Below are 12,904 nucleotides of genomic sequence, written 5' to 3'. Positions count from 1 at the left end.
TATTAATTACATGACTAAACGCTAATAGGTTATGTATTTTTATTTAAAATATTGCAAAACTAAAAATAGATATTCAATACATTCTCATTTGAAGTATTGAATTGAATGTCTTTTGTTAGCATTAGTATTGATTTGATTTTGGTTTGGGCTTTTGCTAGCATTATTTAATTTACTAATAGTAATGGCTATAAAACTTATTGAAACATTCAAAAGTTCTAAGTCCAACCTTGAAATAATACCTTAGAAGATAAAATTATGAAAAATTTTAAGAAATATTTATAAATTACATCACAATAAATATATTTATATATTAAATGTATCTAAAATTTCTATATATGTAATGTCGGGTTGGTTTGGTTTCGATTTGACTTTCTTTAGTTAAAACCAAACCAAACCAATTATGGTCGGGTTTTTTTCCCAATACCAAACCAAATCAAACCAAACCATAGTCGGGTTTTTTTTCTCGGTTTAACTCGGATTATCGGGTTGGTGCGGTTTATCGCTTTCCTTTGTACACCCCTACTTATTATGATTATGTGATAAAATGATGTGAGAGTGTCTTTTAATTAACCATGTTTAACATACACAACTTAATGTATAAATTTCATGTCATGTTTTTATTAATGTGCAAGCACCTAACCTATGTGTGGGGCAGCAATACGACTGAGTATTCACATTAGGGACCATGCAATTACTCTTGCTAAAGCCCTAGTTTTAGGACCGCCTGTCTCAATTTGTAGCATTTACTAGCATGCTCTATCTCGCCCATGCCCCACTCCCCTCTGTTATAGGGCGCCCAGGTGTGCACTACCGCATTCACACAGGGTCCAGGGACGGGCCGCACGCAAAAGGATGTGATGTAAACAACCTACCCTAATGCAATCATTAGTGGCTGGTTCCACGCCTCGAACCCATAACCTATAAGTGGATCGCATTAGAGAATTCATGTCATTTTCCAGTAAATTCCCAAATATGCGACCCACCACATTTTTGTCACACACACCCCGTCGCCCTGTGCCAGTCAGTAGGCGCAAAGAGGGAGAAGAAGAAACAACTCCACAAAGATCTTCAAGTAGCTAATAAATTGTTCCAGAAAGTTTTGCAAGTGGCCTAAAAATCAATTTCAGGAGGTCCACAATCCAGAACAATGCACATTTTAAGGCAGAGTAATCAACCAAACATTGTCCCATATCACAAAGAACCAAAGAGATAAGAGAAACCAAAAAGTATACTAAAGGAAGGAATCTCCCCATATATTACAACAACAATAACTTACCGAGTGTATTCCCACAAATGGGGTCTGGGAAGGGTAGTATATACGCAAACCTTACCCCTACCTTGTGAAGGTAGAGAGGCTGTTTCCGGAAGACCCTTGGCTCAATAAAGCAAAATCACAGCAGTTATGACAAAGAACTATGGAAAGCGAGATAGCAGCAACAGCCAGAAAAAATAAAGAAGATCTAAAAAAGGGGGAAAATCCCCCCATATATTGTACATTATATTTGGAGGTAACACTTCTAACATTATCATGCAACAAGATTTCAATGCCCCAGCAGAATCTAAAAAAGATATATGCCATTTAAAGATATATGGTTTAGCTTCCTCACACTTTCGAAAATTCAGATACCATATCTTTCACTTTGTGATCCAAATACAAAGTTAAATTCACAAAGCAAATAAAAGATAGCATCTTCCTTGATAACGAAATGTATCTGCATGACAAATAAATACAGATCATGATCAGTCACTACTCCATGTTCCGATATAACACAAACCTTTACAGACACTTGACATGAACAGATTTTTCTTGAAAACAATGACTTTTAAGGCCTTTATACATTTGAAATTTCTAAAGTTAAGCTAAAAGATAGATAGCAGATCAACATTGTCTTTGGGATCAAAGGAATCAATCAACTATGTCGTAAATTACCAAATATTGTCTAGGACATATGCGTCAAAAAAGAAATTCTGCATGTTTTGGCTAGATGAATATGAATGGATAAGCAATAGGCATGTGCCAACAAACATCATAGATAGTAGAACATGCAAATTGGTCTCATTACAGAGACTGCAGTTACTCACGTGTTTAATTGAAAGGCAGCTCCTTAGACTTAGAGTGAGTAGCTCCAAACGCGAATTTCTCCTTGATACTCATCTCATGTTCTCAAACTTAATGTACAGTGATTGGACAAGGACAGCATGGACGCGTTCTTCTTTTCAGTTCCACTGTGCCAATGGTTCAACAAATGGCAGCAGAGCAGAGATCGAATACTGGTTTAGGACAGGTTGAGATCTATCTAGCTCAACAAATATTTTTTATCGAAGTGTTACTCAATATGGAAATAAATTTTCAATCATATTCACATTAGAACATGCGGATTGGTTCCATTACAGTGACAACAGTTGCTTACAAGTTTAATTGAAAAGCAGCTCCGTTGAGCTTTTCCAAACACAAAGATGACAGAGCACAATGTCTCTTTGAAACTTATCCCATGTACTCCAACTTAAACATACAACAATGAGAAAAGGACTCGTGTAGGCATTTTCTTTCATTCCCACTATCTCGCTGCTATTTCTGTATGACTGTCTCCCTTGATTCACAAGACTGATGGTGGCATTGGTCAAGTACTCTACATAGGTGCTCCAAGGGTCCATTTCATTACGAAAAGACAATGTGTTCTGTACTCGTTATATACAGGAAATGCCGGCTGAAAATAATAGTTACATCTGCTGCTGACATTCTAGCTCCCACTTACCTATCTAAAACGACATTCTAGCTCCCGCTTACCTATCTAAAACAACAACAACAACAAAAAATCCGGTGTAATCCCACATATTGGGGTCTGGGGAGGGTAAAGTGTACACAGACCTTACCCCTACCTTGTGAAGGTAGAGAGGTTGTTTCCAATAGACCTCCGGCTCAATCCACTTACCTATCTCCATATGACTTAATTCTTCTTGTTCCATGTTCATGCATATAAAGAAGCAAATTCCAAATTGTAGCCCATCCGTGTATGGGGATGTTCCTGCATTTAGTACTGAGTGCATTGAGAACAAGTGACTATTGCCATAAAGCCAGCATGCTGATTGGTGTTGGGACTCGTAGATTCCAACATATAAGAAAGATTTCAATTCACAAAAGCATGGTTTGGCAAAGGAAGACAAAATATAGCAACTAAAGCATGAGTGTCAAAGTCCAACTAATTGTATATTTGATATCATAATAACAGGAGTGCCAAATTGCAACCAATTATACATATGATGTTGTAAAGAAGCATAAAAACAACTGAATCAATGCCTAAATATTATCAAATGGGCTGTTTATTAAAATAATGAATACTAAACCCAAGGGTAAGGGTGTGGCCTAGCTAGGGTTGAAAGCAGAATTAATTTCATTCCATCAGCTTTAGCTTTGGTGGACCGAGTTAGCAAGACTTGTGATGGTTGGAGGTAAAAGGTACAATGTGCAATAATCGAGATGCGCCACAAGCTGGCCTGGACAATACTGTTACTTAAACAAAACAAAAAAAAGAATGAAACTAAAAGTGAACTGATGAGCAGTCAAGAACAAGTAAATCTGCCTTACAAAGCCAGAGACCATGAATAAGAAGATAGACTTAGCTTGCAAAAAGCTAGTAAGTACATTTATTAACTTCAACCATGTTCGATCTGAAGTAATTAACTAATGCATACACACTTCAACCTACCTTGACTTTTCTTACAACATCTTCCACAACAACAGATCAATCTTTCTCTTCAAACTCTTGAACAAAATATCTCGCGATCAAGCGCCTTTCTTCGTGTGCATGCTTTTTAACCTCCCTCATTACCCTATTGTATAAAAATAAAAACAATACAACAATTTCAGACTAAATAGGCCCGTAGTTAAGTAATAAAGTACAAGATATGTTGTAGTTAAGCAAAACAATATGAAAAACTTCAGACTAAATAGACTTGTAGTTTAACAAATACAGTACACAACTTCAGCTCTAACAATACTGAAGTTCAGCAAATACAGAGCAAAACCTTCAGGTTATGAAAGTTAAAGAAACTTGTAGTTCAAACAATGCTGAATAAAGAATTTCAGACTAAAAAAAAAACTTACATCAATACTATGTTAACTAATTCATCATCAAACCCCGTTAAAGAAAGTTTCAAACGACTGTGGGTACGAGGTGATTCTCCAATTAAAGGAGTTGAATTCATTTCCTTTGACCAATTCCAACTACGTGGTCATTCTCTATTTAAAGACACTGGATTCATTCCTTTTGAATGACTGCATGGTAATTGTCCAATTAAAGGCATTGAATTCATTTCCTCTTCGGTAGATTATCTCTAATATCCTAAATATCTAATATTTCTGTTTAATAGATGAAAAGTATATTAGGAAAAATAAAACTGATACATCAACATATTAACAAAACTACAGGAGAAAAAATGAATGTTAACTTACTGCACGATTACTGTTGCGAAACTCATAAAGTTTTTTATATTTAGGCTCCCCAAGATTGGATAACCTAACATCCCGGGGATTTGAGGGACATGACTATATTGGTCAGTTTTTAAATATATGTCCCGAATATTTGGAAAGTGCTCATAGAACCAAACATACAGTGGATACTGAAATTCCCCTACACTACACTCAGATGTATTACTTTTGTTCTTGTTGTCCAAAACATGTTTCAAAGAAGTTATCAGTTTATCATAAGACGCATTGCCAAGGATAATTAAAACAAGCCTATTCGTCTTTAGCAACAACTGCATACTCTCAAGACACAGTTGCTTCATGTTTTCTTCCAAACAAAATAGACTCAACAATTAGAATTTTCACATCTTTACATCTTTATCACTTTCACGTACATTTCGAAATTCACATCATCATCTTTATATTCATTCTTTAACGTGTAATCTCGAATATCCTTCAATATTAGACCCTTAGACTTCCCCATGATAGCGCTTCATAATCTTACAATCTCGTTTAATTGGTTTTAACATTATGTGTTGTGATCCTTAAACCACTCATAGTGTGAAAATTTTCAAGGCAAAACGACACTCCACGGCCAAAAATCTTGAAACTAATTGGTGTATACACGAGAAAGGATCAAACAGTGAACCAACTTCATATTCAACTGTAATTCTCCACAGGCATGATATACCGAAATGTAACGTTACTCAGCTTCTCCCGTTGTGCATTCTCTAGTTGTGCTGGAGACGAGAAAGTTGTAATTAAACATTTCAAATCATGGTTCCCCTTCCCGTAAGCAGGGGCATTAACCCAATCTCCAAACTATTATATCTCCTCTGGTTGTACTAAAGCTCCTAGAGTACGTAAAGTGCCTTCAACGCCCGTTGCAGTACCTAAAAGGTCAGGGGAGAGATTGTGAGTTTGGAGATTGGTTTAATGCCCCTACTGAAAAGGGAACCATGATTTGAAGGGTTTAATTACAACTTTTTCGACTCCTGCACGAGGGAGAAGCTGAATAACGGTACATTTCGGTATATCATGGCTATAGAGAATTACAATTGTAATATGAAGTAGGTTCATTGTTTGATCATTTCTCGCGTATACATCAATGACCAAGATTCAATTAGTTTCAAGATTTTTAACTGTGAAGTGTCGTTCAGCCTTGAAGACTTTCACATTATGAGTGGTTTGAGGATCACATCACATAATGTTGAAAAACTAATTAAACAAGATTGTAAGATTCTGAAGCGCTATCTTGGGAAATCTAAGGGTGTAACGTTGAAGGACATTCGAGATTACATGTTAAAGAATGAATATAAAGAGGATGATGTGAATTTCAAACATGTATGTGAGAGTGGTAAAGATGCAGTGACGCTTATGGAAATTCTAAATGTTGAGTCTATTTTGTTTGGAAGAAAACATGAAGCTACTGTGTCGGAGGAGTATACAGCTATGTAGAAGACGAACAAACTTGTGCTAATATCCTTTGGGCAATGTGTCTTATGAGAAGCTGATAACTTCAATGAAACATGTTTTGGCAACAAGAACAAAAGTAATACATCTGAGTATAGTGTAGGGAGATTTCCATATCCACTGTGTGATTAGTTCTATGAGCACTTCCCAGATATTTAGGATACAACAACAACAACAACAACCCAGTAAAATCACACTAATGGGGTCTGGGGAGGGTAATGTGTAAGCAGACCTTACCCCTACCCCGAAGGAGTAGAGAGACTGTTTCCGAGAAACCTTAAACTCAAGAAAACAAAAAGACAAAAGGAGATAATATTTGGGATAGATATTTAAAAGAGGACCAATACAGTCATGTTCCTCATATCCTACGATGTTAGGTTATCCAATATTGGGGGAGCCTAAATATAGAGAACTTAATGAGTTTTACTTCAGTAATCATGCAGTAAGTTAATATTCTTTATTTTTCTATAATTTTGTTAATATGTTGATGTATTAGTTTTATTTATTTTTCCTAATATACTTTTCATCTATTAAACGAAAATATCAGGCATTCAATGTTTTGGAGATAATCTCGATCAAAAAGGAAACGAATTCAATGCGTTTAATTGGACAATTACCATGCAGTCGCAGTCGTTCAAAGGGAATGAATCCAGTGCCTTTAATTGGAGAATCACCACGTAGTCGGAGTCAGTCAAAGGAAATGAATTCAACTCCATTAATTGGAGAATCACCTCGTACCCACAGTCGTTCGAAATGTTCTTTAACGGGGTTTGATGATGACTTAGTTAACACAATATATGATGTTAGTTTTTTTATTTTTGTTTTTAGTCCGAAGTTCTTTGTTCATCATTGTTTGAACGACAGGCTTCTTTAACTTTCATAACATGAAGATTTTGTTCTGTATTATTGTTAGAACTGAAGTTGTGTACAGTGTTTGTTAAACTACAAGTCAGTTTAGTGTGAAGTTTTTCATACTGTTTTGCCTAACTACAACATGTTTTGTTTGATGTTTAGTACTGTATTGTGATGACCCAAAAGATCATCTTGTGTTTTAGAACCCAATTCGGGGTTCTGAGGTCTTCCAGACCTCATTTTTCTTTCTCCTCAATTTGAATGCGCAGTCCGGGCGCGTTTCCGGAAAGCCTTTATGTAAAATTTAAGAAAAATATTGAAATTTGCTTTTAAAATTAATTAAAGTTGACTTCGGTCAACGTTTTTGGTAACGGACCCGTGATCCCGACGGTGGGAAATCAAGGTTCTCATGTCGTGGTTCCGGCACCGGGTGTTCCACCGCCCGCTCAGCTGGCTAGAAACAGGGGTCAGGCAGCTAGAGGTGGAGGTCGAAGTATTAGAGGTGGAGGCCAGCCAGCAGGAGGTCGTCCCAGGGAGTAGTTCAAAGTGGTGGGCCCAGCCCCGATGTTATGTTTTCCCAGCCAGGCCTGAGGCTGAGGCATCTGATGCCGTTATCACAGGTACCGTTTCAGTTTGCAGTAGAAATGCTTCAGTTCTATTTGATCCAGAGTCTACATACTCTTATGTGTCATCTTATTTTTTGCTACGTATTTGGTTGTGTCTCGTGATTCTTTGAGTGCTCCTGTATATGTGTCCACACCGGTGGGTGATTCTATCGTCATAGATCGTGTCTATCGCTCGTGTGTGGTTATTATTGGAGGTCTTGAGACCCGTGTAGATCTCCTACTTCTTGATATGGTCGATTTTGATGTCATTTTGGGGATGGATTGGCTGTCACCTTATCATGCCATATTGGACTGTCATGCCAAGACTGTGATCTTAGCCTTGTCGGGGTTGCCTCGATTGGAATGGAAAGGGACTCCTGGTCATTCTACCAGTAGGGTCATTTCTTACATCAAGGCTCGGCGTATGGTCGAGAATGGGTGTTTGCCTTATTTAGCTCATGTTCGCGCTTCCAGTGCAGAGGTTCTTTCCATGGATTCCGTACCAGTTGTTCGTGAGTTTCCAGAGGTATTTCCTGCAGACCTGCCGGGGATGCCACCCGACAGGGACATTGACTTTTGCATTGATTTGGCTCTGGGCACTCAGCCCATTTCTATTCCGCCATACCGTATGGCCCCGCCAGAGTTGAAAGAATTGAAGGAGCAATTGCAAGATTTGCTTGATAAGGGCTTTATTAGACCTAGTGTCTCGCTCTGAGGTGTGTCGGTGTTGTCTGTTAAGAAGAAGGATGGGTCTTGTCTGACCAGTTCAGGTTCCGGAAGGATTCATAAATCATAGCTACTCTAGTGTTGCAGGACACACTAGTTCATTTGTCAAGGTTGGACAAGTTTACCAAGATATTTCCAATCCATCTCAGTGGTACGCCTTTTGAGGACTCACAGGATTATCTTGACCAATGCTATGAAGTATTGCAGATCGTGAGAATAGTCGAAAGCGATGGGGTTGATTTTGCTGTGTTCCAAATGGCAGGTGGAGGTAGTGGAAAGATAATGTATTTACTAGACCAGTTGTGGTTCCGACGGAAAATGCGGACGTGTTAAGAGATCACCCAGTGAATCATGTAGGGGTGCAACGGACCTTAACGTCTGGTTGATTTATTTGAGTTGCGAAGGTCAAATATTGTGGAGTATCGAGGAAAATCCTTCTAATATGCTCCACTCATGAGTGAGCTCAATAACCCTGAAATCTACTTATGAGAATACTCCTATTGGGACATTATATGGAGATAAGTATGTTTATCATTATGTGTTGGTCACTAAAAATAGTTGTGAGGCTAAGAATGACTTTTGTTAATCATTTCGGTACGTTGATGTAATTTCCAGATAATTGATTTCAATTATGAATTATATGCCCTACCGGTATGAGGGTTCATTATATGTTGTGATTTTGTTTAACGAAAATTATTTAAAAGAAGAAAATGGAATGTTCCGATTTGGCACAATGTGCATATTACTTGTGGTACAGAGTTGAGGACAAGATCATCATATTTTTATATGATGTGAAATATTTAAACCGGGCTACAAGCTGCGGTAGATGTTATATAAGGACGAGGTCCTTGTGGTGGAAAAAAAATTGTGTTTAAATGCTTCCTTTGTGAAATTAAAATTTGTATTATATTATTTACAGGGAGTCATGCCTATTAGGCTTATTTGAAACTTCTTGTATGAATATCTCTGTGCATAATTTGCCAAATTTGAATTGTAATTATTGAGTTTTAGCCTACGAGGTGAGTGCCCAGGTAGCATTAAATTGTGACTCGTTAATTTGGGTAAGTAGTTATGAGGTCTTCATTTCTCGTTGTTAGTAAAGTGGAGGTTGAAACGAGATCTTGTTAACATGAATTGGCGATGTTATAATCTATTATGAACAACTATTAAGACCAGAGATGTGATTATGGTCATACATATGATGCGTTTCATATGAAGATATCACTATGATAATGTCGTGCTTGTAATGCGGAGATTAGTGTTATTGATATATACATTGTGGTGCTTTGTTGGGTTGTGAATGTGTTGTTAAGAGTTGTTTTGGTGTTACTCCGACAGGTGGATAGGCCCAATTACAAGGGAGACTCTGATACCAACTTGTCACGACCCAAAATTCCCACCTTTGGGACCGTGATGGCGCCTAACATTTCACTTGCTAGGCAAGCCAACGTTAGAATAATATTAGTCATTTTTAAACCCATTTAATTTAATTAATTACAGCTAAACAATGCGGAATTAAAATCTGAAATAAAGTGATTAATCCATAATAATAGCGATGTCTAAAAACCATCCCAAAACTGGTGTCACAAGTACACGAGCTACTAGAATAATACAAATAAAGGTCTGAATGAAAATAAAACTGGCTGAAAGAAACACACAACTATGATAAAGTGGAAGGGGACTTCAGAACTGCGAACGCCATGCAGTTATACCTTAAGTCTCCTGTGAATAGCTGAATGTGAGCAAGTCTAATGTGCGCCGCTAGGACCAACTCCAGTATCTGCACAACAAAGTGCAGTGTGTAGTATCAGTACAACCGACTCCATTGACTGGTAATTGTCGAGTCTAACCTCGACGAAGTAGTGACAAGGCTAAGGCGGGTCACTTACATCAACCTGTACGCAATAATAATAATAATAACAATAATAGAAGGCATGAATAGAAATAAAACAGTTAACTCATATCAACAATCGAAGCCAACTCGGGAAGCATAAATAATTATTACTTCTGAAAATGTTGGTTTATGTTTAGTCAACAATGGCATGCCAATTGGAAGAGTTGGTGGAAAGAGTTGGTGTGGATGCTAGGAGGAAGCTTCCTCCTTTGATGTCACCCATGACATCAAGAGGAGGTAGTTTGATGTCACCAATGACATCAAGAGGAGGTCTTTACCTCTATAAATAGATGCACTCCTTCACTTGTAGAAATCATCCCAAAATAATACAATACATTGTAGTGAGTAGAGAGTTAAGAGAGAAATTCTCTTAAGTGTAATTGGGAAATCTCCCCTTCCTTTGTTAATATTAAAAGGGCAATTGTTCTCTGGTGGACGTAGGATTATTTTGATCCGAACCACGTTAAATCTTGTGTTCTTTCTTTTACGTTTCCGCTAACAATTGGTATCAGAGCGACAGGATTCTTTAACGATCCAAGGAGAAAGAACAAGCAAATATGAGTTCCATGAAGTTTGAAATTGATAGATTCAATGGACGCAACAACTTCAATATCTGGAAGATCCAGATGATGGCGTTACTGCGGAGGGAAGGTTCAATCCATGCTATTGACGGAAAGTATCCTACGGATATATCAGCTCCCGACAAGGAGAAGATTGAAGGGGATGCATTGAGTGCAATCCAACTATCCCTTGCACCTAACGTGCTTTGTGAAGTGAGTACGGGTACCGAAGAGACGGCCAAACAGTTGTGGGAAAAGCTAGAAGGGCTATACCAAGACCGATCAGTGACAACAAGAATGTTGTTACAACGGCGTCTTCACACATTTAAGATGGGGTCAGGTACTTCGTTACAAGATCATTTAGATGCGTTTAATAAACTTGTCATGGACTTACAGATTGCAGGAATTAAAAGGGAGGAGGAGACGCTTGCATGTGCTTTGCTATTTTCATTGACTTCAGGATATCGTGATATTGAGAATTCAATGATGTATAGCAAGGAGCCTATCAAGCTTGAGCAAGTGCGGCAGGCACTTAACTCTAGTGATGTGCGGAGGCACATTGAAGGAGATAGAGATGACCAGGCAAGTGGCCTCTTTGTAAGAGGCCGGACTAGCCAACAGGGAAAGACCAAATCAAAGCACAGATCAAAGTCTCGTGTGAACAAGAAGAATACAGAGTGTTGGGGTTGTGGCAAGAAGGGGCACTTTGAACGAGATTGCCCAATGTCAAAGTCCAAGGAAAAGGCGAGTGCATCTACAGTTGAACAGGTACATAATTTTGATAATGATTATGTACTAACAACATCGTGTAATAATAATAGTAGTTATGAAAACAAATGGGTGTTAGACTCTGCTTGTACTCTGCATATGACGTTCCGAAAAGACTGGTTTAGCAGCTACGAGAAAAGTGGAGGAACCGTAGTAATGGGCAATAATGCAACTTGTGCAATAGTTGGCATTGGCTCAGTTCGGGTTCGCTGCCATGATGGAATCGTGAGGACTATTACACAAGTCCGTCATGTTCCTGATCTGAAGAAGAATTTGATCTCCTTGGGTACTCTGGATGAACAAGGCTACAGGTACATGAGCGAAGCAGGAACTATGAAGGTGACTAAAGGTTCTTTAGTCATGCTGAAAGGCAAGCTGGAGAACGGCCTTTACACATTGGCCGGAAGCACCATTGTTGGCTCTGCAAATGCATCTACAGTGCAGTTATCTAATGATGACAAGGCAAGACTATGGCACATGAGACTGGGTCATATGAGCGCACGTGGACTGGAGATGTTGAGCAATCGTAAACTTTTGGAAGGTGAGAAGATCAGCACGCTTGACTTCTGTGAGCACTGCGTTCTAGGGAAGCAGAAGAAGGTCAGCTTCAGCACTGGCAAACACAAGACAAGAGGAGTGCTAGACTACATCCATTCAGATTTATGGGGTCCTTCTAAACTTCCATCGAAGGGCGGAAAGAGGTATCTTCTCATTTTTATTGATGATTTCTCACGAAAGGTTTGGGTGTATTTTTTGAAGGCAAAAAGTGATGCTTTTGAAGCATTTAAAGAGTGGAAGATTTTGGTTGAAAATCAAATGGAGCGGAAAATCAAGTATCTTCGCACAGACAATGGCTTGGAGTTTTGCAATGAAGAGTTTAATGAATTCTGCAAGGTTCATGGGATCTCAAGACATAGGACTGTCAGGCATACCCCACAGCAGAATGGAGTTGCCGAGAGAATGAACAGAACTCTTCTTGAAAAGGCTCGTTGTATGCTCCTACAAGCCAAAATGTCCAAAGTATTTTGGGCTGAAGCAGTTCACACTGCTGCTCATATTGTCAATCGATCTCCAGCATCGGCAATTGACTTTAAGACTCCGAATGAGGTATGGTCAGGTGAACCCTCTAACTATTCATACTTACGAGTATTTGGGTGTCCAGCTTATTATCACGTTAATGAAGGAAAGCTTGAACCAAGGGCTAAGAAGGCCATATTCGTAGGGTATGTGGATGGAGTAAAAGGGTACAAACTTTGGTGTTTGTCTTTACTCAAATTTATAGTTAGTAGAGATGTCACCTTCGATGAATCCTCTATACTTGATCCCCGTAAAGTTTCCGTGGAGTTTTCAGGAAACAAGAACAACGAGCAGGTGGAGCTTCCGGTGGAGCTTGCCAAGGAAAAGGATCAAGAGACTCAGGTTAAAGATGAGTCAGAAGATGTAGGCCTTGAAGAACTTGCTGTCAATGAACCATACACAATTGCGAAGGGGAGGGAGAAGAGGCAGACACGAGAACCGGAACGCCTTATAAATCAAGCAAACTTGATTGCATATGCGTTCG

At 38.6% G+C, this 12,904-nt stretch overlaps 1 protein-coding gene across 6 annotated transcripts in view; it reads right to left on the bottom strand.

Moving 5' to 3' along the window:
• Positions 1 to 1,560: 1,560 nt before the first annotated feature.
• LOC104218952 (pentatricopeptide repeat-containing protein At1g03560, mitochondrial) overlaps positions 1,561 to 12,904 on the bottom strand; it is a 29,995-nt gene continuing 18,651 nt past the window's right edge. For 5 of the 6 annotated variants that reach the window (XM_070153105.1, XM_070153107.1, XM_070153104.1 and 2 more), the window contains 4 exons: positions 9,834 to 9,901; positions 3,708 to 3,831; positions 2,083 to 3,026; positions 1,561 to 1,712 (listed from right to left, as the gene is read on the bottom strand). The gene's annotated coding sequence lies outside the window, so the exon portion shown is untranslated. The remainder of the gene's footprint in view (positions 1,713 to 2,082; positions 3,027 to 3,707; positions 3,832 to 9,833; positions 9,902 to 12,904) is intronic. The other variant, XM_070153108.1, reaches the window with a different exon arrangement.

Source organism: Nicotiana sylvestris, chromosome 8 (genome assembly GCF_000393655.2).
Source record: "Nicotiana sylvestris chromosome 8, ASM39365v2, whole genome shotgun sequence".
Classification (NCBI taxonomy): domain Eukaryota; kingdom Viridiplantae; phylum Streptophyta; class Magnoliopsida; order Solanales; family Solanaceae; genus Nicotiana; species Nicotiana sylvestris.
The sequence above is the reverse complement of the archived record's forward strand: the minus strand, read 5'-3'. Positions and strand labels throughout refer to the sequence as shown.